This window comes from Haliaeetus albicilla, chromosome 12 (assembly GCF_947461875.1).
Source record: "Haliaeetus albicilla chromosome 12, bHalAlb1.1, whole genome shotgun sequence".
Taxonomy (NCBI): domain Eukaryota; kingdom Metazoa; phylum Chordata; class Aves; order Accipitriformes; family Accipitridae; genus Haliaeetus; species Haliaeetus albicilla.
This window is the reverse complement of record NC_091494.1, coordinates 32,975,865-33,000,522: the sequence shown is the minus strand read 5'-3', so window position 1 is coordinate 33,000,522 and position 24,658 is coordinate 32,975,865. Positions and strand designations below refer to the sequence as shown.

The following is a 24,658-nucleotide window of genomic DNA, read 5'->3' as shown; positions in this document are numbered from 1 at the left end:
GCCAGAGGACATAGGGGCAGGGAGGTGTGTTTGCCTCCAGGACCAGGTTTGAGGCTGGTCTGGAAGACATTAATTTCCCAGGCGGGCAGATCTGGCCCTTCCTGGGTGTCAAATTCAGAGCCAGCTCAGGGATGAATTCAGAAATTTCATCTGGTTGTCCTGTGGGGAACTGATTTATGCTCCTGAGTGCTTCATCCCACGCCATGCATCCCGGAGCGTCCAAGTGTTGGACCCTGCCACCGACCCACCATGAATGCATTTCTCAAAGACTGTCTCGGATGTAAGTCAATCCCAATTCAATTTAAAGAAGTGAAATCAGACACAATGATATCTGGGACTGACCTTCCTGGATCTTCTCCTTCTTCTGTGACTGTCACAACTCCTACAGCAGCATCTGAGATTATCCGACCACCTGGGGACCCAGGCCTTGCTGCTGACTTTGATCTTGTGTTACCCAGCCAACATGTAAATTGGCAGAGGCCACACCAGAGGCAATAGGGAAAGGTGAACTCGTTCCACCTCTACAGGCTGAATGAGCAGGACAAGGGGTGATTTTAGGAAAATAAGCATCTTGCAGGGACGGTGAGATGGCAAAGGCTGGAAGGAGCTGATAGGGGCTGAGGTGGGATGGCAGTGAAGGTGGAAGTGATCAGGGGAACCCTTTGCAAAAGCAGCCAAGGTAGCTTAGGTGCTCCTACAGCATTTTGCCTAATGGGGGCAAAAAGGAGCCAAAGCAGGGCTGGAGGGTCTGCTGGCCTCAAACAGTTGAGCTGGAAAACCAGGCAAGCTGGTGTGGAAGTCCCTGGGGTATCTTGAAGGCTGTTTTTTTACCAAAAGCTAGAACAATTAGGCTGTGCAATCCAATTCTATGGAGACACAGAAACCAGAGCTCATGCTTAGGAAATGGTATGGAAAAGCTAAAAGATGGGCCAGCAGTGCAGCCTTGTTAGGCTAAGGTGAGCTTAAAAACAGGACAGTGATGGGGGCCTGGCATGGGAGCCAGGGACTGGCTGTTAGAGGGAACCCTGCAGGGTCCAGGGTAGGGGGGCTGCACTGTGCCACTCCAGTGCAGAACAGAGCACACGTTAACAGGGTATGGTGGGAAAGAGCCCTTTCTAGTGCTGCTGGCTTGACCTATTTGCAGTTCAGTGGGAATGGGTAGTGGAATTAGAACAAAGTTGTCCTGATGGACCAAAAAAGCCTTTGGACATGCTTTTTCCATGGAAAGCCAGTTTGATCCTATTATAACCCACAGTACATCTCCTAGGTGTAGAGCTTGCTGGCAATGTATATATACATTATTCCTTTAATAAAAGCAAATGACCACAAAGAATGTGGCCGTTTGAACTTCAGTTTGTATAACCTGCAAAAAGCAAGAAGGGAAAACACTCAGCTAATGCTCCAGACCAGGAGGTTTTCTCCACACGGATCTGGCGCACGCACCCAGCCCACTCCTGACACACTTCCAAGAATCTCTGTCTGAGTCCCAGAAAAATCCCCCAACCGTTCTGTGTTGAGAGAGGCCAATTCAAGACCCAGTGCATGCGGCCTGTGCTGTTCACATTTCCAGATTCTGAATCACTTCCTCCATTCATGCGGCCGTCTCTCTCCATCTGGGTTTGGGCCCATCCAGCTCTCCGATTTCTTTGCTTCCTGAGCCGTGCAAGCTTTGAGTGCTGCCCTGGCTGCGTTACCGTGGCCAGAGATGAGTCTTTGGTGGACTGCCAGCAGAAGCATCCCTTGGCGTTGCTGGGTTCAGCTATGGAAGAAGTTGTCTGCCGTTGCTGTCTCTCTTGGGGCAGGGTAGGTGGAAGGTCTCCAGAAAGCCATCGTGCACAACCCCATTTGAGAGGAGAACGGACAGAAATCTCTTCCCTAAGTGCTGGGTTTATCCTGGGGTGACACCCCAGTTTATCCCCAGTAGGATCCCCCAGGATACATCCTCCCAGTGCTCCCAGACCCACGAGATGGACATAGCTCTGGGCACAAGACCTTGGTGGGAGGTGGAGATGGGGACAAGGTGGTGAATCCCCCAACAAGGGGTGAGTGTTAGCCTGGCCTGGGAAAGGGGGCTGTCCCCAAATCTTGCGTGGCTGGCAACGTGCTCGCTGCTGGATACAGGCTAGGAGGGACTCAGGCTGGGATTTATCTGCTTCCTTTCAAGTCCTTTCCTCTGCTCACACCCTTGTACTTCCCCCCCCCCCCCCCATGCACAACTAGTCCAATGTATTGTGGCTAGGTCATGAAAAAAACTAAACAGAAAGATTAAAAGAAGAAATCTTAATTAGATCATGTATATTGTTTGATGCCCTTAGAAAAAGGAGATAATAGTTTGGGTTTGCAGTGCATGAAGGTGCAGGAGTATTCAAACTGAGAGCTGCAAGGGCAGTGTGCACACACATCCTGCGGACCCAAAAATACTCTAGCTGATGCCTAGAGGAAGAACTATCTTTTACAACTGATCAGCTGCCAGAAATCCTCTTCAGCTTTGCTGGCCTCTCTGCATTGTCCAGCATGCTAGATACATTTTGGAGTTATTGCATCTGGGTTTCCACTAGACAGAAATAATCAGACCTTTGAGAATTGAAGTATTTGAGGAGCTAACCTGTCCTTTACTGAGAAGAAAATGTTTGCAGAAGGGGAAGTGAAAACAACATGGAAAAAGGTGAAATTACTGACTTCAGGGGAATTTGTCATGAAGATCTCTAGGTTTCTCTGTGGTAATTAACAGAGTGGCACAACCACATTGACAATAGGCACGGCTGTGCTAGATGTGAAAAACGAGCTGGTTAGGGGAAACTGAAACATACTCATTTCTTGAAACCGTTATGTGGTGTGCGTGAAAACACGTGGTGCCCGCGCCCGCCTGGCAGGAGCTGGCCCGCCAGGGCTTATCAACTGGAGCAGCAAGGGCTCCCCGAGTCTCGGGGCCAAGTGCTATTTTGGCTTGGCCAAAACAAATGGCAGTTTCCCCTCTCTTTGCAAGTTTTAAAACATAGGTTGTCGTGTGAAGGAAATTGTGCACGACGATGATGAATGGTTGTGAAATACCATTTGCCAGAAATATTTCTGGATTCTGCAATTTAATTGCAAATTACAGAACTCCAAATGCAGCCTTACGGGGAGGATAAAACCAACCTTTCCCGGCTATGCTGGCAGTCATACCCCTCTTTTCCCTTTTCCTACACTCCACCCAGCCATTTTTAGCCCCAGGGCATTTTCAGAAGACAACATTCACCCTCCAACAGCCGCCGCCGGGTCCTCGACTGGGATAAACTGCGTGAGCTCGGCTGCAGACAGAGGAGCTCTGACAGCTCACATCTGCTGGCGGTCTGGCCCCACACCCCTTCTGAGCTATTTCAAGATGAGCAAACTGGAGTCGTTGGAAATTGAGGGTTAGTTCAGCAGTCTTGGCTATCGTGCTGGATGGCGCTGAAGTAGGCATAGCAACAGGAAAGGAATGTTCCCTGTAAAAAGATAACCGTGCTTTGCCGAGGACGTGGAACAGTAAAGTTTGTTAAAGCAATCAGTATGTGTCATAATGTTTATTTAACTGAGAGCAGGGACGATGGAAAAGCATTGCAGCTGTGGAGAAGCCCAAGAGCGCTAAGGAGAGGGATGGGGAGCGCAGATTTAGTAGCTGTCTTCCCTTGAAAAAGAAAACAAGCTGTCCTATCAAGCAATTGATGGGGCAGATAACGGGAGAGTACACAAGGTAGCTGCTGACTGCTAGCTCTTCTGAAGGGGTGAGGTTAGAGTTTTATTATCTGAAGTTCACTTTCAGGTTAACAGCTTTGAGGATGTGGTCGCAACTCTAAAGGGAACAAAATTTAATTCTTTTCTAAACATAAGCTATTTCTGTTTGAAGGCAGATAACCTTTTTGGCTGTGTTATTTGCCAGCGGTAGATAGAAAGACTGGAGCAGTAGAGTGATGCTTGAATTCCTCCAGCAAATAAAAGGGGAGAACTTGACGCCACAGAGTCAATGTGGGGCCAAATTCTGCTTTAGCCCATTTCCTGGGGAGCCCTTGCAAAGTGTACCTCCAGTGTGACTCCTTCTGCAGGAGGCCAAAGCAAGGCAGAAACAGGACACTCAGTAATTTATACAGCAATAGATGAAATCAAATACGCAGCCCAGTGCTCTGGCAGTGGGATCTGTTAGGCTGCAGAGCAGTGCCAAGGGATATGGGAAACTCACTGGGCTTGCTGCAAGAAATAGACACCCCCCCCCCCAAAAAAAAAGGCAAAGAATTGTGATCCATTTCTTTTAACAGAAGTTAAAATTGCTTTTGGTCAAAATTGGAAATGATGTGAGTTTAGGGGTTTTGTTTTTCTTATAGAAAATCAAATCTGTTTTGGGAAATGCAAACCTTTGCTCTGAAAATAGTATTTTAGTTGAAGACAATGTTTCCTATCAATAAGGGGAAAATATTTCCTCAGTTGTTCTTGGGCCATCTAACACTTAGTCAGCCAAAGTACTTGCAATATGTTGAGTAGGAAACGACGCTGCGTTGGCTGCCCAGGAGTAAGCCATCCTTTTCCCCTTCCAGCTCTCTGCGTTGGTGTGTGAATGAAGCCTTGCAGAGCGCTCCCCATCTCAGACACAGGACAGTGGCTGCCTCCAAACCTGCTCTCCTCTTTTCTCAAAATATACAGCCCCTGTGAGACCTACCACTCATCTCTGTCTTCACTGGGGAGCTGGCACATACGTGTTTCCTCCAGGGATCTGCTGGAGCAGCTCTGTAACGTACATTGCTTTTCTCCTGCTCCTCTCTGTGCTGGCTCAACCGCTATCTCTGTAACAAACTCCAGGCTTCCTGGTCGCCCTGCAGAAAAAAACCATAAAGCCCATTTCAGAGACCAAATTGCCCATAATTTACATGCCTCTCCTCACTTTGAAACGCAAGACGGCTGATGATAACATCGCAAGTGACAGAAGTGGTATCTGTTGCTAATTACAAGCTGACATTATGGTCAAGCAGAGCCATGGGGTCCATAAAAAGCTTATTCAAAGTAGCTTTTCTCCCACTTCAAACACAGGCTGGACACAATGCCAGGCATTTTCCACCTTCAGAAGGAGCACTCCCTCCGAACTGGCCTGGCGGCTCCTTCTTCAGGAGAAAAATTGCTCAAAGAAGCAGCAGAGGTTACAATAGCCTGGTCTTCACACGGACCGAACTGACCCTTTAATGATGAAATTTGTTCATCTTTCATGGAGAAAAACAATAGCCATTTTGATTTCCAAAACACCTTCCCCCTCACAGGCTCTTTCAAGCTGTCCCAAAGGCTCACCATTCCTGCAGCATGCCAGGGAAGGATCACCACTGCCAGCTGGTCAACTGAGGCACGAGCGAGTGCAGTGGGGAGCCCGAGGTTGGTCCATGGTGGAGGAGCACGGCGTGGGTGCCTCTGTCTCCTTACTCCAGCCACCAACGTGCCTTCTTCCCTAGAGCCGGGGAGAGGATTCAGAAGTGCTGATGTCTCTGGTTTTTTTGCTGTAATTGCCAGACGTGCTGTTCCTAGCACTGTGCTCTAGAAAATTTGTTTTTTCCACCCCCCTGTGTTTTTCAAGCACTACTCTCCCCAGTGCGGTTCTTGCTGATGCTTGTCCCGTGGCTACTGACAGGACTTCTGTTTTTCTGTTTCTGAGGCTGTCAGCTTTCACAAACGCTGACTTTAAAGCAAACGCTCCTGACGAGAAGTCATTGCTTCACTTTTGGCCGTGCACAGAGCACTCTTCCACCCCGCATCTCCAGCAAAGCCGATTCTGTGACCCCATGGCTGCATGGCATCTCCCTGCACCCAAACCTGCATCTGCCCTACCTCTGCTCGGTGCAAAGAGCAGCACCGGTTCCTTGACAGCGTGTTTCAAACATTAATTAAGCTGATGCAACCCCATGCAGGGATGTTATTGCCAGTTTAAACCTGCCTCGTCTCACGTTGGGTTGCGACACAGGGTGTGTGAGTGCGGCTGAATTACACATGGCAAGTTAAGAGAGATCCTGGTGGATGGTCCTTCTGTGGCTGTTACAAACATCAGCCCACAAGTCCCTAATGTGCTGTGGGGCTCCATGCTTCACTTGATTCATATAGGCTTTCTCTAAGCATTTGCTACTGGCCAGTAAAAGTTCCGGTATAGGCATAACAGGGTTTTATCTGACCTGGACCAATTGTTTGGATGGAGTTACAGCTGGTAGTTCACATTGATACCTAAATAATCCCTGTAATCGATGCGGACATGATTTCACCTTTCTACCTCTGAAATAGGATGCTTCTCATGTGAACTTAATTTGCTGGCAGAGACATGGCACCAAGCAGTGAAAGGTGGGAGGCAAAGAGCAGTCCTTTGGGCCCGGGAATATGTGGCTGTTCCCCTGAGCTGCAGTGAGAATAGCGCAAACAGAGCACCAGCTGGCCAAAGAGCGTGGACAAGGCAGCTGCACTGCTTTAAGCAACCAGTTTTTTCAACTGAGGGTGCAAATGGGAGCGTGGGTCTGCTGGGGCTCATGAGTGGCGTTAGCGGGGCTGCGGAGCTGGTTCCTCCCGTCCTGCGGCTGTGGTGGGGCTGTGGAAGCTGCGCGGGGTGGTTTGCTCTTTCTGCAGCCCTGACAGCCTGCGAGGGAGTGGGAGCAAGTCAAGACAAGTGTTGGGGTTACCCTAACCTGGGTGCAGCCTCTGGGGTGCACAGGCTAGAAATGGTGCACGAGTCTTTCTAATGCCACTTTCTTGTAGTTTGAGGTATTGAAAAGAAGTGTAGATGTGGTGCTTAGGGACATGGTTTAGTGGTAGACTTGGCAGTGTTAGGTTTGTGGTTGGACTCGATGACCTTAGGGGTCTTTTCCAACCTAAATGATTCTGTGATACTATGATTCCTATGCCCTGTGGGACCTCTAGCAAATCCCATTAAACTTGGTGATTAAAATCCCATTAAATCTCCCCACTATGCTTTCCAGGTTTTGCCACAGCCCAAACTGAATTCCTTCTTTCATCCTAAGGACAAAAGCACAATTGTCCCACTGAGCTTGGTGGCACTCGTGTCTCTGGTATAAGCTTCAACTTTTTCCTGCAGCCTTTGGCCTTGGCGGGATGCTGCTGTGTAGGCAGCAAAATTTCATCCTGACCGCATTTTCACAGTGACATTACGTGGTGCTCCATGGAGCTCCCTTTGGGACCTTTCTCTATTGTCTGCTGTGGAAAAAGTGTTGTCGCCCCCAGCCTATGGAAAGAGGGACCAAAAATAAGGCTTAGGAGACATAGCGATCAATGAGCAAATGGATCCTGCACTGCAAACCTAGTTCCTGCAAGAACTAAAGGAGTGTGTTTCCAACCAAAATGTGCAAATACCCCAACTACACAGTGGGGAGCAGGGCCAACACAAAGAGCTCTCTGCACCCTGCCTGGTGGGGGGGTAAATAAAACTCCTTGTAGAAAGATTGCTGGCCTGAATTTTAATACATTCATTCTGTTTCTTAGACTCTTGGAAAACAAACTCCTCGGAGCCTATCACAATGCCACCCCCAGTGCCCAAACTTGCCTGGTGGCATGCCCACAAAGGGGTTGATGTCTTCCAGCACTAGTGCATCGCATCTCAGTGGTTTACTCTGCCAGTGAGTGGCATTTTGTAAAGTTTCTGCTGCGCCAGCACCATGTAAGGATCATGCAGATGTAGATCTCTGACACCTCCTCAGAGGTGTGCCATACAGGCAGGGAAAGATGACTGCATCAGGAATTTGCGTGCTGAAGCTGTAAAGCCTGGCAGAGGCTTTGGTGTTAAATATAAGGGTGGGAAAGTTATCTTGTTTTCTGGTGGTGAAAGGAGAGGAGGCTCATTGGTGCAAACCTCCAGAGATGCCAATCTGCAATCCTGGCAAACAGGGGTTGCCCATGACAGCAGAGAAGGGCATGGCAGGGTGGGCTCCTGAAAGAGCCAAACTCTTCTGGGGGTGTCTTTCAGTTGCAGGGGAGGCCACTTGACAAGCATGAGGAAGATCTATTGTGAGATTTGCTTGGTTTATGCAATTCCTAATAAATGGCTCATTGGCAGCTGTGCTGTACGGATAAACCTTGCCCTTCCAGAGGAGGACAGACAGAGCTTGCTGCGTTGGGTTCAACTGGCACAAATCACACATTAGCTCTTTATCTCATCAAACTCAAACATGAAAATTGATGACTCGGGCAAACTCCACCCTGGGAGCTTTTGCCAGAACAGTAATGTCAGTCAGGGCGTGGAGCCTTGGGTTTCTCTGGTGACATTTCCAGATAGACTAAGAGCTCTGACAGACAGCCTCATTGCAGATGCTGAAGCCTTTGCTTTCCTTAGGGACCCATCTCATCCCACCCCTCCAGCAGGACTTCTGTCCCTTGGCTCGTCCTGCTCCTCACCTCCAGCACTGAACTCCCCCTGCAAAGAGGCTGGCGGATCCTGCAATGCTCCATGTAAGCAGGAGCAGCTAAGGGGCAAGCACAAGCTCCCCTCTGCTTTGGGGGGAAATGTCTCCAATTTGTGGAGTAGTTGCACAGAGCAGGTGTGTGTGTTTGTGCCTTAAGTTGTTGCAGCTGTTCAGCCGGTGCAAGTGAGCGAGAGCTGAAATGCTCCAGCTAAACTGTCACAGAAAACTTTGCTAGGGGAGTTTATTTAGTTTGCTGAGCTGGTATAAACTGTAGGTAGGGCTAGCAAGCTCTTTCTGGAGAAAATTTCAGCCTCAGCTTGTCACGGTGGTCCTGCCACATTAGTGTTGCTCTGTAGTCATCTGTGATGGTGAGAGTGTGCTGCTGATTGAGAGTGCTGCTGCTCCAGGCTGTGCTGCAGGTGGGTCGTATAGGACCTGGGAATCAGGTGGGAGCCCACTCCTCTCCTGCAGGTCTATTAAATGAATTAAGCCACCCTACCTGCAAATTCATTCCTGCTTGCTTGTTGTAGAGAGGTGCTACTGGTAAGTGCCCGGGAGCTGTGTGTTTGGGGGTGGGTTTGGTTGGGGACCTGGCAAGGTCGTGCAATGGTGGTGCATATGCACCTTGGGGTGAGAGAAGTTGATGCAATTTTCAGAGGAGAAATAGTATAGAGATAATTTAACAAGAGTAATCAAGCTTACTTGGCTTGAGAGCAGCTAGGCCTGAGGCAGGAGCCCTGGGGCTGCCTTCCTGGAGGATGCTGGTTTTCAAAGATGCTGTTTAATCCATATGAGAGCTGCCTGTGTGGGGAGGGCCAGAGTGATGCTGGTGGTGAAACTAGCACATTGGAATAGTTTCCCTTGGCCTGTGGGCTTGTTTCCCCTGAAGCTGTGCAATAAAAAGGAAAATTCAGGTAGATAAGAATAATGTAGCTGAGTGCTTTGTTTTGGTTTTTATGTTTTGTTTATTTGCTGCTTTAACTTGTGACTTGCCAAGTGTAGAAAAACCTGAGGGTTTCCTAGAATATGGCTAGGGTGAAGCAGCTCTTGCTGTCCTGCCTTTCCTTACCCCAGAGCCCTGCTGTGGGTAATGGGAAAAGGCAGGAGCAACAAATAAAGGTTTGTGGTCATCCCTTGCCTGGTTTAGGGCTGGAGGGGAGCATGTGAGTGAGGGTAGTCAGCTTTGCGAGGCAGCAGCCTCCCTTTGCTGGTTTTGTGGAAGTGCTCATCCATGTGTGCTACAGACCACCAAGCTAACTTCAAAGGCTTGGAGACTACAGCCATACCTGTGGGAGAGAGAGAGCAGAAGAGATGAGTCTTTGCTCCCTTCTAAACAATGATAAGAAGGTATATTATGCAGCTCTCTTGGGTGATCTCTAGAAGCAAATCCTCTCTTTTTCTGTCTCTAAAGTGTTTTTACCAAGTATCAAACTTGTGTTTCCTGTTCCTCTTGGGAAACCAGTGGTGATCTGAGGTACCTACAGTACAGATTAAAGGGAAAGGGTGGTGGTGCTTGCTGTCCTGGGCTTTGGGAGCTCCCTCCACATCCCCAGCAAGCACCCCACTATATGGGGAAAAACTGGGGAATGTCTCAGGTTGGCCTGGACAATGCCTAATGAGTGATCAGTGTTCAGCCCCTAAGTGGAAGTGGTCTGTGTGGGACTGGTGGGTGCTCAGGAGAACTTGCAGGCAGAGGGATGTACTTGGCTGGAGCACTGGCTGCTCCCTCTGGCTGCAGGGATGGCCATCTCATGGGGTGGGCACGAGTTCCCAGGGAACCTCTGCCGTACCAGGTCCCTTGGGCTCGCTTGACTCTGCAGTAGGCTTCATGGGGATGCTCTGGTGCATGCCTCTGCGTGTTATTCCCTCTTTATGACCACAAAAGCAGTTCTCAGACAGCCTTTACCCCTATGGCAGCAAATACTAGTACATACATGTGTGTGTACACGCTTTGCCCTGGAGGAGCAGTGGAAGCTGAGTGCAGGCTGCAGAGCCCTGTGATGGGTCACTGCTCTGCTCGGAAAAGGCTGGTCCAGGGTTGAGGACATGCAACACCCTTGGCAAGGCGAGAAGTGTCAAACTAAACACCTGTGACTACCTGACCAAGGGCTTGCAGGGGGAGCTGCTTCTCTGCCAGTGTGGGCTTGCTCTCTACAGCAGACACTTGCTGCAGTCAGCTCAGGCAATGGGGAGTTGAGAAAACTCTTCTCAAGTCTGGTTTTGACTTGGTGGCTGAGCCTGAGAGGAGGGCTGGGCCTTGGTTAGACCGTTGGTTGAACGGGGGAGATGCCACACAGCCAAAAGGCTTTGTCAGCCCCTTGTTTGCAGCCTGCAAAGCCTCTGGCTCAGGATGCTTTGAAGAGTGCAATGCATTTCACAAACTGTGGAGTGGGAATGCTGTGGTGTATGATGGGTCTCTTCCAGCCCAGGTGATTTGAGTGGCTCTGCTTTTTGTCCTGAAATGTATCTCTAGCTGTGGTTTATCCTTTCCCTGCTCTAACCCCATCCAGCTAATTGGGTTGGGGATTTTGCTCTGTGAACATCTTTGCTGGATGTCTGAGAGAGCTGAAATGTCAGATTGACCTTTTGAGGTTTTTCTTTTCTTGAGGAAGAAGGTTTCTATACAATTCATGTCATGAATCAATCCAAAGGCATACATTTTTCTGCACCAGTTAAATAGAAGATCATTAAACCTAACATTTGTTTGCCAGCTTGCCTGCACTTTTGAACAGTGTTCAGCTATAAATATGATCTGTGCTTATAACAACATAAACAACATGCTACTCGAAAGCAGGAGAGACTATATACCTCTTTTCTTTTTATTTTTAAGCTGCCCAAGAAATATATACACACATTCCTAATATGTTTACTTAAGCAGGAAGCAGACGAACAGTTTAAGATAATGTTTCAGCCTATTGTGAGTTACATACTCTGCGAAGATTGTTTCCTTTATGTAGTAATTTTTCAAACACAGAGAGAAAAAGCTGAAAAATCTTGTCAATTCCTTAATTGTAGGAAAGATTTGCAGGAATTTCCACTGCATTTCCCCCTCAAAGTGACATTTGAGACCACTGATAAGGGGAAAAGGAGATTAAATAGTCCTAATTCTTTTCATATATTATGGAGACTAATTCCTCTTGCTCTCACCACCATGTCCAGCTGACTGCCTTGCTGCTGATTTCCCCTGTTTGTGGGGAGATCTGAGGGGTGATATGAGTCTGAAGGTCTGGAAAAGGAGGGGATCAGTTTAAAGAAGGAAGATGCTTAATTTGTAGGCAAAGCTTATTCCGGATTTGGTCACACCCTATGCTTAAGCTCCGCCATGCGCCCCCCCCCCCCTTCATTTAAATATCTTTTGGCTGACATCACCAGTCAAATGGGACATCAAAGTCAATTTTAAATGATACAGTACTTGAGAGCTGGCAGCTGATGAAGCCTCATCTCTGGCAGGGTGACCGGTGGTCTGCAGGCACAGCCTAGGGAGACCAGCAGAAACCTTTCTATAGGCTGTGGAGAAGGGCTGGGTGAAGCTTCTCCATCTGTGAAAACCACCCCAGATTGGGCAAATGACCTCTTCTACTCAAGCCTGCCTGCAAGGGAGAGGGTGACTTGGGAGTCATCCCATACGTGCTTGTCCCTGGCTGGAGGGGTGAGTCTCCATTGCCATGTCTTTCCCATGGCTGTGTAGCAAGGTCTAGGGCAATCGTCCTGCCATCCATCCTGCAATACTCTTTTGTGTTATGTGCTTCCTGGGGTTGGAAAAAACCAGCAGGTTTCCAAGGAGCCTGCTGCACTCCAGCCCTGGGGCATGGTCCCTCACCCTACCCCAGCCTGCAGCGAGGGCCAAGATGAGGACTTCATGCCAAAAATTGCAAAATGCCAACCAGCCAACAGGCAGCTTGTTGGAGCCAAATTCTGCCCTCAGCCACGCTTGAGCACCTGTGGTGAATTTTATTTTTGTCTCCAGGTCGGTCAAGACAATTATTTAGCCTTTTGTGCACCGCGAGTGCTGCTCTGGTGGGTGGGGGACCCCCCTGAGTTTGCTGGGTGCTGGGACCAGGGGGAAGAAAGAGCGACTGTTTAACTTGCGAGATGCTTAGATGGGCTACAAATAACTTGGCGGGTGCGTATTCTTCCCTCTCATCACCCCGGTGCATGTCTCGCCCGGTGCCATGGGAACCCGGAGGGACCACCGTCTGCCCCCATGGCAACGGCTCCTCGGGTGTCATTCCTCCTCAGCCTGTGATGCCGAGCGGGGCTGTTGCAGTGGCTGGAGACCACAATGAAGGTAAAGAGGAGAAGCTTGGGACTCCTGGTGTCAGGAGTAAATTAAAGCTGGGTGAAGAATGAGGATCTGATGGCGGTTTCCCCAGCCTGGGATCCTGTCCTGAGTCAATGGGGACACTCAAAGCCTGAGGAGCAGCTTTGTGGGGTATCCTAAATCTGATGGACAGCTCTCTGATAGGCAGATAAAAGGCAAGGATGTATAAGGAAATAATTGTGATGGGCTGGAGCCTAATTAAAACAGGGGTTGTTGGTCAAAAGTGAAAAGAAAAAATGCAGCCTGAGAAAAGGCAACTAGGAGCAAACAGATGGGACGAACTCTGACCCCTTCAGCTGGAAGGGGACAGGGAGGTAGTGGCCAGCTCTGTTCTCTGCCAGGGTCTGGGGGGGTCCCAGAAGCTGATGGGCAGGACCAAATGCAACCTACAGCCCGCTCCTTTGGAGCAGGGTCCTCCTTGTGATCCTCCTTCAGCAGCATGTGAAGGTGCCTGCTCAGACCTAGTTCTTGTAAGGACAGAAATGCAGTGCTTTGGGCAAGTTCTTCAGTGCCTAGCAAGGTCCATGGGATGCAGATGCCATGACTGCAGTCGATGGGATTAGAGGAGAAGCTCCAAATGGCTGTAGTTTGCTTGCCCAGACCCATGGATAGAGTCCTTTTAGGTTGCTACTGTTGTGGCTTCCTGAAGACATGTTGACCCCTTGGTGTAGGGACATCTTAACTGCCCTTGCAAGGGCTGACCCCGGCCTGAGGCACTTCATGAAATCCCCTGGATGTCTCCTCCCATCCAAACACCATCCAGATTTGGAAAACCGCTTTATCTGAGTCCCTGGCCCACTGCCACTCTGGGCGTAAAGTCATACAGTGTCATTTTTCCACCCCTTGATGTGGTGTAAACACAGCAGTGGGTGCAGTGACCCCAGCTCAGCTGCAGCGAGTTGCAGCAGGGTTTGCACAAGCTCCCATGTACCGTGCCCCAGCAAGGAGGATCTGGTGGGGGGAGCTGCAAGGGGTGGGAGACATGTCCTGCTCCCCGCTCCCTTTGGCACTGACCCTGCGAAGGGCTTGGAGCTGCTCGTGTGAGCCGAGTAACTGACACCGGGTGCAGCAACTGCACAACCGCTCTCATTAGGGCTGTTTGTTTTTTGCAGTGAACTGTGTGTCACACTGAAAACTGATACTGTGGAGAGAAAACAGTGTCCTTTCTTCCCCCATCCCCCTCATGGAAATGAAGGGGCAGCATATATTTACTTGTAAAGAGATACGAGTGACTTGGTGAAATAATAAAGGAGCTGTTAAAGAAGCAAAAATTCCCAAGCAGGGAGAATAAGTAGAGGTTTTATTCATTTTATTACGTTCTGCTTTCGCTAAGCACAAATATAAGCCCAGCACTAAGGGACGTGTCCCTACGGTGCCCAAAGGGGCTTGTGACTGACAGAAGGTGGCACAGGTCAGCGCGGAGCTGAGTCTGGTGTGTGGACGAGTTGCCCCAATTGCTCAGTTGTTAACTGACAGCCTTGTAATCCTGCTGAAATGGCCACTGAATGGACAGAGAGACTCGGAGACATGGTTTGGATAAGTACGCAAATTTCCTGATGCTTACAGGAATGTTGGAGCTGGCAAAAGAAGTTTTGCAAGAAACAGGCCATCTCTGAAGGTTTCTGATGCCTCGTGCTGCTCCTCTGACTGATGCTAGGAAAGGGCAGGGGTTGTGACACTGGAAACCACTGACAGCTCTGTTTGCATGTCCTTCTCCACTTGTAAATGCACTTGGTCAGAGCTTTGTGTGGAGTCCTCCTACATTCAAGACAACTTGTGTACAACAATGGTACCAGGGCAAACTAAAAACAAGATAAAATTAAACATAGGAGTGACCTACAGTAAGCTGAAATGACTGAGCTGCACTTTTTTTGAAGGATAGGTGTGTCCAGCGCCGTGGCATAGTTAGGCAGGGCAGCATGTGTGTCGATATAGATCTATGTACTTTTTTTGCACTTGCTTTATTCTAGTGCCTGTCTTGTGCCTAGATCCATTGGGTTAAGTGCACTGTGTCTGCAGTCAATGACAAAGCTCAAAGGGTTTCTAAGCATTTGCCCTCTCTTCTTGTTTTGGTTTAGTCTAATTCACTCTAAAAGGTGATTTTTGGTTGAATTTCCCCCTCCATGCCCTGCCTACCCTCTCCTCTGCTGTTTCTGTCTGCCTTTGCTCAGAGGTGCCGCCAGCGCTATCTTGGAAAGGAGCTGGAGTCAATGCTCTGATAAATTAGCTTGTGTTTTTTCAGTGTAAAGCAGTGCACCGTTCCCAGCTGTATTGTTGTTCTTGGCTTGAAAGTTTCTTGCTGTTTTCTAATTTGAATCCAAGCCCTGGATCCCGGACTCCGGCAGTGGTCTGCCCATGCATAGCCCTGTATGTGCCAGCCAGCCAGGGACCTTGGCCCTGGCTGGAGGTCTGCAAAGTGGATGTTTAGTGTTTAATCTGCTTATTGCAGCTCTTTTCTTGGGGTAACGAGGGCACATGTGTTTAGTGAGATGGCTGACCTAGAGTGGCAAGGGACTGGCAGACAAGATTTTGTTATATGAGCTTGGCTCTGTAATGAGCATCCTGCATGGGTGTGCTGGTCTTCAATGCCTGAGATGTAAGGCAAGATGAGGATGATAATCCCTTCACCATTGCATGATTCTTATACAGCAGATAGGGGCTATTTCTCAGCAGTGCTAGAACCAGTGTAAAATGGTCTTTTTCGTTTTCCATTGATTTTCTTTTAATTATTTTTTCCTCAAAGCTTTTGATTTTTCTATGTGGGTGTAAGTGCACAGAGAGCACATTTAAAAATCAGACTCTGCAGCTCTCAAAACAAGCCATAAATCCACACCTTGATGTGGAATCAATAGTTTAGTCATGTCAGCTGGATTTTAAATATGCTTCGAAACCTAGTAAAAGACCAAATTACAGGAAAAATGTGCTGGCCTCAGCGGGTGGCACCTGCCAGCCCATGGGCTGTGTAGAGCAGTGTTCAGGACAGCAAAGCTCTGCGTACGGAGGAGCTGAAGTAAGGGAAACTATTTGGTTTCTCACATCCAGCATCTAAATACAATGTCTTTGCTATAATTCTCTTACCGGCCTTTACAGATGCAGGAATGAGAGCCCAAATGAGAGAAACATCAGGAGGGGAAAAAAATTACTTGGCTTAGGATAGGTAAGGGGAAACTTTGGAATAAGAAAAGACTGTGCTGTCACAGTGGCTGACTCAGCCTGCTATCCAGCCTGGAGGAGCATTATGGACTGATTCTGGCAGCTGGCTGTTAAAATGCTGGATTTTTCTGTGGAAACAGTTACTACTGACCGTCCCATTCACAATTTATTTTACCCATTCATTAGTTCCAGGTGAAGCCTCATTTTTCCATAGTAGCTGGCCAGAATGAGTTTTCTGAAGGCTGGTCCAGATGATTTGGTGTGAAGGAAACTGGATTTTGCCCCAGTTGAAAGCAAATGGTATTAAATATTTGCAAACCTGCAAAAATGAGAAGTATCAGCAGTCACAGCCAGATTCATTAAGTCACCTCTGCTTGGATAAACACCCCAAATTATTGGGATTTCAGAGGTGTTCAGATATTAAGTTTATGTTGGATCCAGAGCAATATTATCTCTGGAAAATAAATTTAGCTTCCAATGTGGAGTAGAGTAATCATGGGGGACAGTCAGGCATGAGTTTTAATATTTTCAAAAATTTGTCATTTTTTAAGAGCTCTTTGTTTCCATTTTGAAATGTGCTTGCCCTGTGCAAACTACAGCAAAGCCCTGGAGTTAACCTGTACCCACTGACACCTGTTTATCCTGTGTGATCTGCATGTCAAAACCAAAAATAGGCCTTTCCTCCAGGTTCCCTAGGTTAACTCGGGATTTATGCCAGAAAGAAGCATTTAATCCTTTGATTTCGTTGGGGTTTTCTAGTCAAGGCAGTGATGAATCCAGGCATGTAGAACTAATTTTTATGTGCTGTGGTGTCGTCCCTGATTAAAACCAATAAAACTACAACAAAGCTATGTCTGACTTTTGTATGAAAATAGATATTTTAAGTTTTAGGGCTAACTGGTATAGGGATGGGGGTGAAATTTATATAGGACCTTACATAAATCGCCATTTAGCGTTCTTGGGCTTCTGCAGTCATGGTTAGCGAGCAGTCCCTGCTCCCACTGCTGTGCTGATGTCACTGGTGTTGCATATACAAGGACATAAGCAAAAGCCACACTCATGATGAATTCCACCCGAAGACGCAATGACAGCAGTGCCTGCCAACCAAGAGGATAAGGTCGTTGCAGGAATTCTTTACATTCTGTCTTCTGCATAGGGTGCTGGAGCAATGAGAGTAAAACTATAACAGTAACCAACAAATGGGAAGCTCTAAATGGTACTAGGTCTGTTTTTTCTTCCCCTGATTCCATCCCCAGCAGAATATGGAGAGAATAAACTGTTAAATTAGGTTCTGTCTTGATGGAGACTATATAAGCTCTACAGACAGCTCTGTTGCTCATTAGCAGTGTGTATATGGGGGGCTGCAAAGGCTCTGGCCTCAGCCCATCGGTACTCCCAGTGGTATCGGTACTATAGGCCGTGTGATGGGGAGGCTTGTGAGCTGCTCTGAAGCTCTGCCATCCATGCTGTGGCTTATTAACCATAAATAAAAGTAATTCTGTGAGTACTGAAACTACTAGAGCTCAGTTTACTGTTGATTGGTGTCTGGTGGCTCATTCAAGTTTTATTAATTGTATTAAAACTGCAGCATGAGCTCTGTCCTTCTTAGATGCTAGAAAATCCAGACTAATAAGAAATGTTGCCGGAGTGGGTTCCTCAGGGTATGACAATCCTGACCAAAGATTTTTTTCCTTTCCATGGTGGGGGGCATGCCTAACCTCTTTCCCCTGCCCCAAGAGATTTTCTGGTGTGCAAAGGATTGATTTTTATGCTACTGCCTTTCTTTCACTGGGAATGTTAATTGAGCTCTTTTCCTTCTACCTATTTTCTTTCTTCTGCCAAACTCGAAGTAAGTTAATATCTTGAATCTCTAGTCCCTGTCAGAAGTGGATAACAGGCTCAAATGCTAGATACGATGAAACATGCTTACAGCATGACTCCATAAACCTTGTTTCATTTGGAAAGTAGGATAAAAGACCTTAGTAATGAATTTGAATCCTTGTGATTAATGAGCAAGGCCAAAGAGCCTTCATTTTGCTCACAGCTATTCTGTGGGCGAAAGCTGTCGGTATTTGACAATTTTATTATTTGCTGCTGTTTATTCTTTAATTTCTAATATGGGAGGCGTCACAGTTTTTTCCATAGATATTGGGACCAAAAGCAACTTTAAATCATCCAGGCTGTGACCTCCTGTACAGCACAGGCCAGAGAATTTCAACCCTTATTGAACCCATTAACTTGTATTTGACAAAAGCACGTCTTCCAAAACCCCATCCAGTCTTGATTTAAAGGCAAGAGATGGTAGCTGCCTTGGGAATTGCTAGAAAAATAAGGCTTCTGCAGCTGCCTTGGTGTTTAATGTTATTCTCAGGGGAGGGGGGGGAAACAACAACCCTAGCTTGTTTTAATGTCTTGGCAGCTCTAGTTTATGACCTTGTGCTGTTGGTATTATCCTCCCGCATTTAGCAGCATTTTCCTGACCAGCCCTTGCTCTGGGTGTTTGTTATTCTGGGCACTTACATGTTTAGGGAGATGCCAGGTAGGTAAAAGCATGGTGGGTCTGGGTGGGTTCAGTGGATGTCTGACTTTTCTTCTTTTAGTCACAAATGGGCACTGCAAGAACTGTGTAAGCACCTTCACACTGGGACACTTGCACCTCCAGAAGGTCCATGGTTTCTCTTGTTCTCCAGGAAAAATCAAGGCGCTGCCTTGCTCCCTGTCCTTGCAGGACTCTTATCTACTTGGATCTGAGCTGAGGCCATGACTTCTTTTAGGGAGGTTCCCCAAACAACTGCCAGATGGCAATTGCATTCAGTTCCTCCAATCAGGCTGGTTTTGAACCACTGACAACAGGGTAATAACTGCATATTCCTATTCTTTAAACCAGCCAAATCCTGAGCTGGGCTTTCTTCCTTCCTTGTCCAAATGTTTGAATAAGTGAAGCCAAGTTTTCTCTTTTTTTATGAAATAATATTGCCTTGATTCATGTAGATGTTAAATAAACATGTAAAATAAACGGACTGTGAAGCAGGACTGAATGCAAAGCTGAATTCCCATGGTCCTTGGCTTTCAGGATCTGGTCTCCCGACATCCTCTGTGTCAGGGCAGGATGCCTTTGGTTCTCTGTGTCTTTCAGACGGACAGGCTGTCATTTTCCCACTTCCATGATTTTACAGGAAAGGGGTTCAAGACAAGCAAGACCAGAAAAGATTTCCAGGGACCGGTTAGATCCTGAAGCCAAAAGATCCCATGTCATTTGTGTTTTTGGACCTCCAGGCCTCAACATCCTGGTGGTAGAAATTACTTTCTCAACATCCATCCTCAATCTCCCCTGCTGCTTTGACTCTTCTGGAATAAGTCCTTCATCTCTTGTCACAGCTCGCCTGTGCTTGAGCGCTGTTATGTTTCACCTTGGTCTCCTCTCTCTCAAAACCAGGGAACCCAGGGAGCAGTTGCTTTTTGGGAAGTGCAGCTGTTAAATGGACAGAAGTTTGGGAAGACCCCTCTTGCCTCTACCCCAGACCTGCCATGGTGACCCTGGGCAAATCCTTCTATCTTGGTCTAGCTCTTTAATTTTTATCTGCTGATCAGCAGTCATGTTTGCTGGGATTCCCTCTCTGTGTGCTGGACTCTGAAGTGTCCCACTTGGAAAGCATATTGGAATATGTAATGTTTTAAATTTTTAAAAAATTTTTTTGGCACCACTCCTATCTCTCCCTGAACTCATAAACAACCTCTGCAAAGATTAAAGAGCCTAAGCTGACAGAGCTATGTCACCTTTTTGTGTTGGTCTGTTGCTCGCTCCTCCTTCCTGTACCTCTGCCTGCCCTCAGTTGGTGTTGCATGTAGTGCTCTTCTCTTTTTCCTCCTTGAAGCAAGGTTCATGTTTCCATGTGCTTCCCAAAGCCTCAGGCTGTGAGGGTGCTTTAGAAATAAATCATTCTATCACCCAATTGCTGTAGTGTTTAATTACCCCCTACTTGATGGAGAAGTCTAGAAACATAAACAGAAGGGATTCCAGCAGTTCTCCCAGTGTCTAAATGTTTGAACCATATTGTGTGCTTCATGCTCCATCTTTTGCCAGCCTTCCAACAGCTGCCTCTCTCTTTTCCAGCACGGTTTTGCTCTCTGCTGAACGCTCAGTTCTGATGATGTTTGGGTCTGTTAAGTACTTCTAACCAGGAAAGGTGGCTGCAAAGCAGGAGGGAACTGTGTGCACTTGCTGAGCACTACACTTTTGAAGAAAGATGGAGCTAACGGGCATGATGTCACCCCCAAGTGTATAGGAATTTCAAGCTATTGTGTATTTAGTCCTTAATGTACTTAAATGTATTAATATATTTTAGCCCTGATTAATGAGTTGCATGAAACATGAGTCTTTTTACCTTCACCTGTGTTTTACACGTATTGTGTTTTCTTGCAGCTGACTGTGCTCCAGGGGATGGGCAAGTGTAGGCTTGCTTAATTTCATGACCTCACACAAACCAATTACCCCATTTACAAGCAGCATTATGCTGTGCTGAGTCAAAAGCCAGTTTTACAGCATTTTAACACCAGGAGTTAATGTTTCTTTTCTTTCCCTTTCAAGAAAGGAGCTGTCATTCATCCTTTCCCTTCTTCAGACCTGCTAGATAAATCTGTGCTGACTTTTCTGGTGTGCCTTGGTGAACTCCCCTGCAGGTTTAGGCTGGTATATAGCAAGAGAATTTGGGTTGCCCTTCCTTCCCACCAGTTTAGTAACAAAGTGTGTGTTGTGTTTTTTTCTTTCTCTTTAAAAAAAAAAAAAATTAATTTAATGAAAGGCTGGGATGCAGTCATGGGGATGCAAAGGTATTGTTTCTCCAATACTTGTGCTGTTCCAGGAGCATGCAACTCTGAAGCACCTGTTGAAGTCCTAGGTACTGTATTTGGCTGTTTTCCTGCGGTGCTTGAAAGTTCAGAGGATTATCCAGAGTTTATCCAAACTCATTAGAAGCTCTTGGTCTGGACTGAAATCTGGAAACTCCACAAAATTAGAAGCAACTCATATGAGGTTTCCACTGCTCCTTGGTTTTGCCAGAGTGGAGGCATGAAGAGATCAGCTTCTCTTGTGGTATTATGGCTTCAGGTACATGCCAAAGCCAACAAAATGCAGAGATGTGCAAAAATGCTAAAATAAAGCATGGCAAAAACCCCATGTTAGCTTGATGTTTTCAAACCTCAGTAAAGGGTTGGCTTCAGTCTGGCTGGTTCGGCTTTGGGCTGGTTGCTTCATCTGCTGAATCCAAGACCAGAGGCTCCAGTGGATGCCAGGAACCAAACCCTGATGATGGTGTGGCTGCTGCAAGTGGTGGTGGGGCGTCTGAAGCTGTATTGAGGACCTTGTGTTCCTCCTGCAAGGGAGGGACAGGAGATAGCTTGAACTTTGTCCAAATCATAAGGTCAAATTGAAACTTGGAGTTAGTTTTGTTTGGGTGTTTCTGCTTTCAACCTTCTGTTAGAGTGACAGAAGTGGGGCTGGGTTCCTCCTCAGAGCATGTAAAGCAGCTGTGTTGGCTTTCTGGGGTATTTCAACCCACCAGTTCACCTTTGTGGCAGTGGTGAACTGTCCCACCAGGCTATCCTTGCTTTGGCCAAATGGTATGGCTATTGGAGCAGCCTTGGCTTTCTGAAAGCCCCAGCTGTTTCTGCAACTGTGAGGAATGTGTGCTGATGAACACTTGATCTAATTATCATCCTTTGACCAGGGGTTGTCATTCCAGTGTTTCTGCTCACTTGCTCCGTTCCCTACATGCTTGGCATGACGGTACCAGAGATTGCAGGAGGAAGGTGAAGGGCTTTCTCTGGCACAGCAAATCTCCTGGGATCTGCATCAGGCCAAGGAAAACTTTGCTTCCATTCTGTGTGTGATATTGGAGGTAGCTCATTAACCCATTAGCCCTTCGCTTTGGCTAGTAGCTGTGGAGCTGTCACTTCCTCCCCTCCTCTGTGAGATGAGAAATTCATGTGGAATTAAGTGTGTGTGGCTGAAAGGATGCCTTTTGCTGGAGGTGGGGACTGGGCTGTTACCTTTGTTAACTGGGAAGCTATTTTTGACTCTGTCCTGCAATTTGATTTTTCCTTCCTATTTGATGGTGGGGAGGGGTTTGGGTTTATGTAACTGTTCTTGTTCAGTTGCTTTTCGGGTGACGGCCAATTGTTCCCAGTCTGGAACGAACCAAGGTTTCCCTATGCAAACAGAAGGGTGAAGCAGAAGAAGGACCTTTGACTTGGACCCTCCAACCTTCCACAGTCCACGCTCTATTTTCCTCTTGCTCTCTATTTAGAGATTCCAAAAGGCTTTACCACCTATACAAGCGCTGTCTGAGGGAAGCTCAGAAAGGGGAACTGATTCACAAAAAGGTGAAGCAGCTCCAAATGCATGGCCAAGTGTCTATGCAGAGTGTGGTGGAGAAGGCAACCACACTCAGCAGTGCAGAACGATGTGGTGGCAAGTGGCTGCCTACCTAAAGGAAGGCAAAGTACCTATTAAAGCCAGTGGGAAGCTTTCTTGGGTATGGGATTGCTGAGTTTGGCCCTGTAAATATTCGTATTGTTGGTTTTGTGTTTTAACCCATGGGCCCTCTTTAAAAATAAGAACTTTCTTAAACAAATAAGAGCTTGCTTTTCCCCTGCTCTGTCTGGTCTCTTCAGCTGCAGTGAATATCTCTCAGCTCGCCTGGGCCCTCCTCCCTGCTGTGGCATGACACAACTCCCCTGTCAGCAGCACATTGTTCTTATTGACTTTTATTATTCCACGGGCTAAATTACTGTGTGCTTTGATCTCCTGTCGGACTCACTGCTCAGAAAGGGGGGAAAAGGTTGACTCTTTATTTTGCATCTGCCTCTCTCATGCAGAAAGGTCAGGCTATAGAAGGAGATAAAAAGCCAGGGAGAGACTGTGAGGTTTTAGAAGTCTTTGCTAGAGAAACACTCTAGATATGTCAAGGTGAAGTCTCAGGGAGAGACTAACTGCTGAACAGCTTTTATCCAACCCTATGCCACAGTACCACCCATCCCTGTAAGCAGGGTGCCACAGTGCTGACATGGGTACTGTCAGTGCTTAGCAGAGAGGGCAAGTAAGGCCTGGAAAGAGTCAAGGCTCTAAAGTTTGTGGGTGGTGGGGAATGGTCACCACTGTCCCTGCGACGAGACTCACCCTGCCCTTAGAATGAAACTTGTTCTATGGGATATACTGAGCTGCTTGTGGGGATGTTCTGGCAGCAGCTCTTTCTTTGCTCTGGCAGGTCCTTTTGAGTCCCACTCTTACGGTATGTCTTGTTTTTCTCCTACCCCCACATCTGTTCATGGTTTTTGCTTCCTGAGGTTCTCAACAGGCAGGTGCCACCTCGTCTCTCTCCCATGCGTGGTGGTACTGGTGGTGGCATACCTACCATTGCTGTTGTGCTTAGTGCAAGAATGTAATTTGGAAAGACTTCACTGAGGTGGCCCTTGGCAAAAGCAATGGGTGGGGATGGATCCCACTGTTTCCAATACAGGCACTGTCTCTAAGCCTAGGAGCTGTTCTCCTTGCCAGCTGAGTTAGTTTAACACTGGAGGGCCTGGCCAGGGCAGAACTGGCGCAGGAGGGGAGGGTGGGGAAAAGCAGCTCACTTCCACACTTGCCTAAGGTACAAGTTGTTAGATTCATATTGCTCTTGGGTGTTAACTTTTGTGGAACAATTGAGCTGCTGGGGTTGTGTAAAGCTGAGACTGCTTTCAGAGGGAAGTTGTCTGAGTGTGTGAAAGGATGTGGCATGTTTATGAATAATGAACACTAGTCTTGGGACTGGTAAAATTCACATGTGGTGCATATTGCCAAGGGCTCTACTAGGATAGCTCCCCAAATGCAGTCCTTGCTCTGCTACTGCAGTTCCAAAGCGGTCATGATGGTGGGCAGTGCAACTGGGAGGAGATGTTACTCGGGGCTTTGGAAAAATGGCTTTGGGGTTTGCTGAGGGCCCCAAGGTGTCCTGGAGAAAGGAGAGGAAAGATAGACCCTGAGGGATGTGTTTCTATGACCACAGCAACTTCCTCTGACCCCTGCCTGCTCATCAACAGGCGAGCATGGCTTGAGCCAGTGAAAATAACTCAAGTACTGCACGTGATGTTAATGACCCCTCAAGAGGCTCAGCACCACTCAACACCCTTTTAATCTCCTGGCATCAATACAGGAACAGAAGAGCTTGGAGAAAGCATGTACATTATCACATTGTAGAGCAGCTCCTCAAAATCTGAGGTCCTAAAAGCGTTTAAGCCTTCCCTGTGCTGTTCCAAAAGGGACTTTTTTAAACCTCAAGTTAACTCGTAGGTCAGCACAGTAATGTGTCCCTCAGTAAACCTACGGTGTCCTGTTTCTGCTCTTTTGGAAGAGTGCATGGGCTTTACTTATTTCAAAGATGCCACCACCTCTCTATCGGCGATTGCCAAGCCTAGCCTGACACAGAAGTGATAGTAAGATAAAAGAAGATAGCATCTTTTATCTGATTTGTATTCCCTTATTTTAGGTTAAAGCCAAAGACAATATAGTGGCCAAAACCGATGAAAGACCCTATGAATTGGTTTGAAAACAAACTAGGCTTTGTATCTTGACTATACAAGAGTATGAACTAAGACAATTTCTGGACACTGCAGGTTCTGTTTGCAGGTCTCATGATCCCTGGAAGAGCTAAATTTTCTTTATAAAACCTGGATTTGTGTAGCATGCAAATGCATTGTCCTGTTCATTCTACAGCCTGCCAAGCAGAACCTGGGGACACATTGACAGAAGTTGTCT

At 47.3% G+C, this 24,658-nt stretch overlaps 1 long non-coding RNA gene across 1 annotated transcript in view; it reads left to right on the top strand.

Moving 5' to 3' along the window:
* LOC138688316 (uncharacterized) overlaps positions 1 to 19,405 on the top strand; it is a 30,310-nt gene extending 10,905 nt beyond the window's left edge. The window contains exon 3 of the long non-coding RNA XR_011327343.1: positions 19,301 to 19,405. This is a non-coding gene — a long non-coding RNA (uncharacterized lncRNA). The remainder of the gene's footprint in view (positions 1 to 19,300) is intronic.
* The last annotated feature ends 5,253 nt before the right edge of the window (positions 19,406 to 24,658 follow it).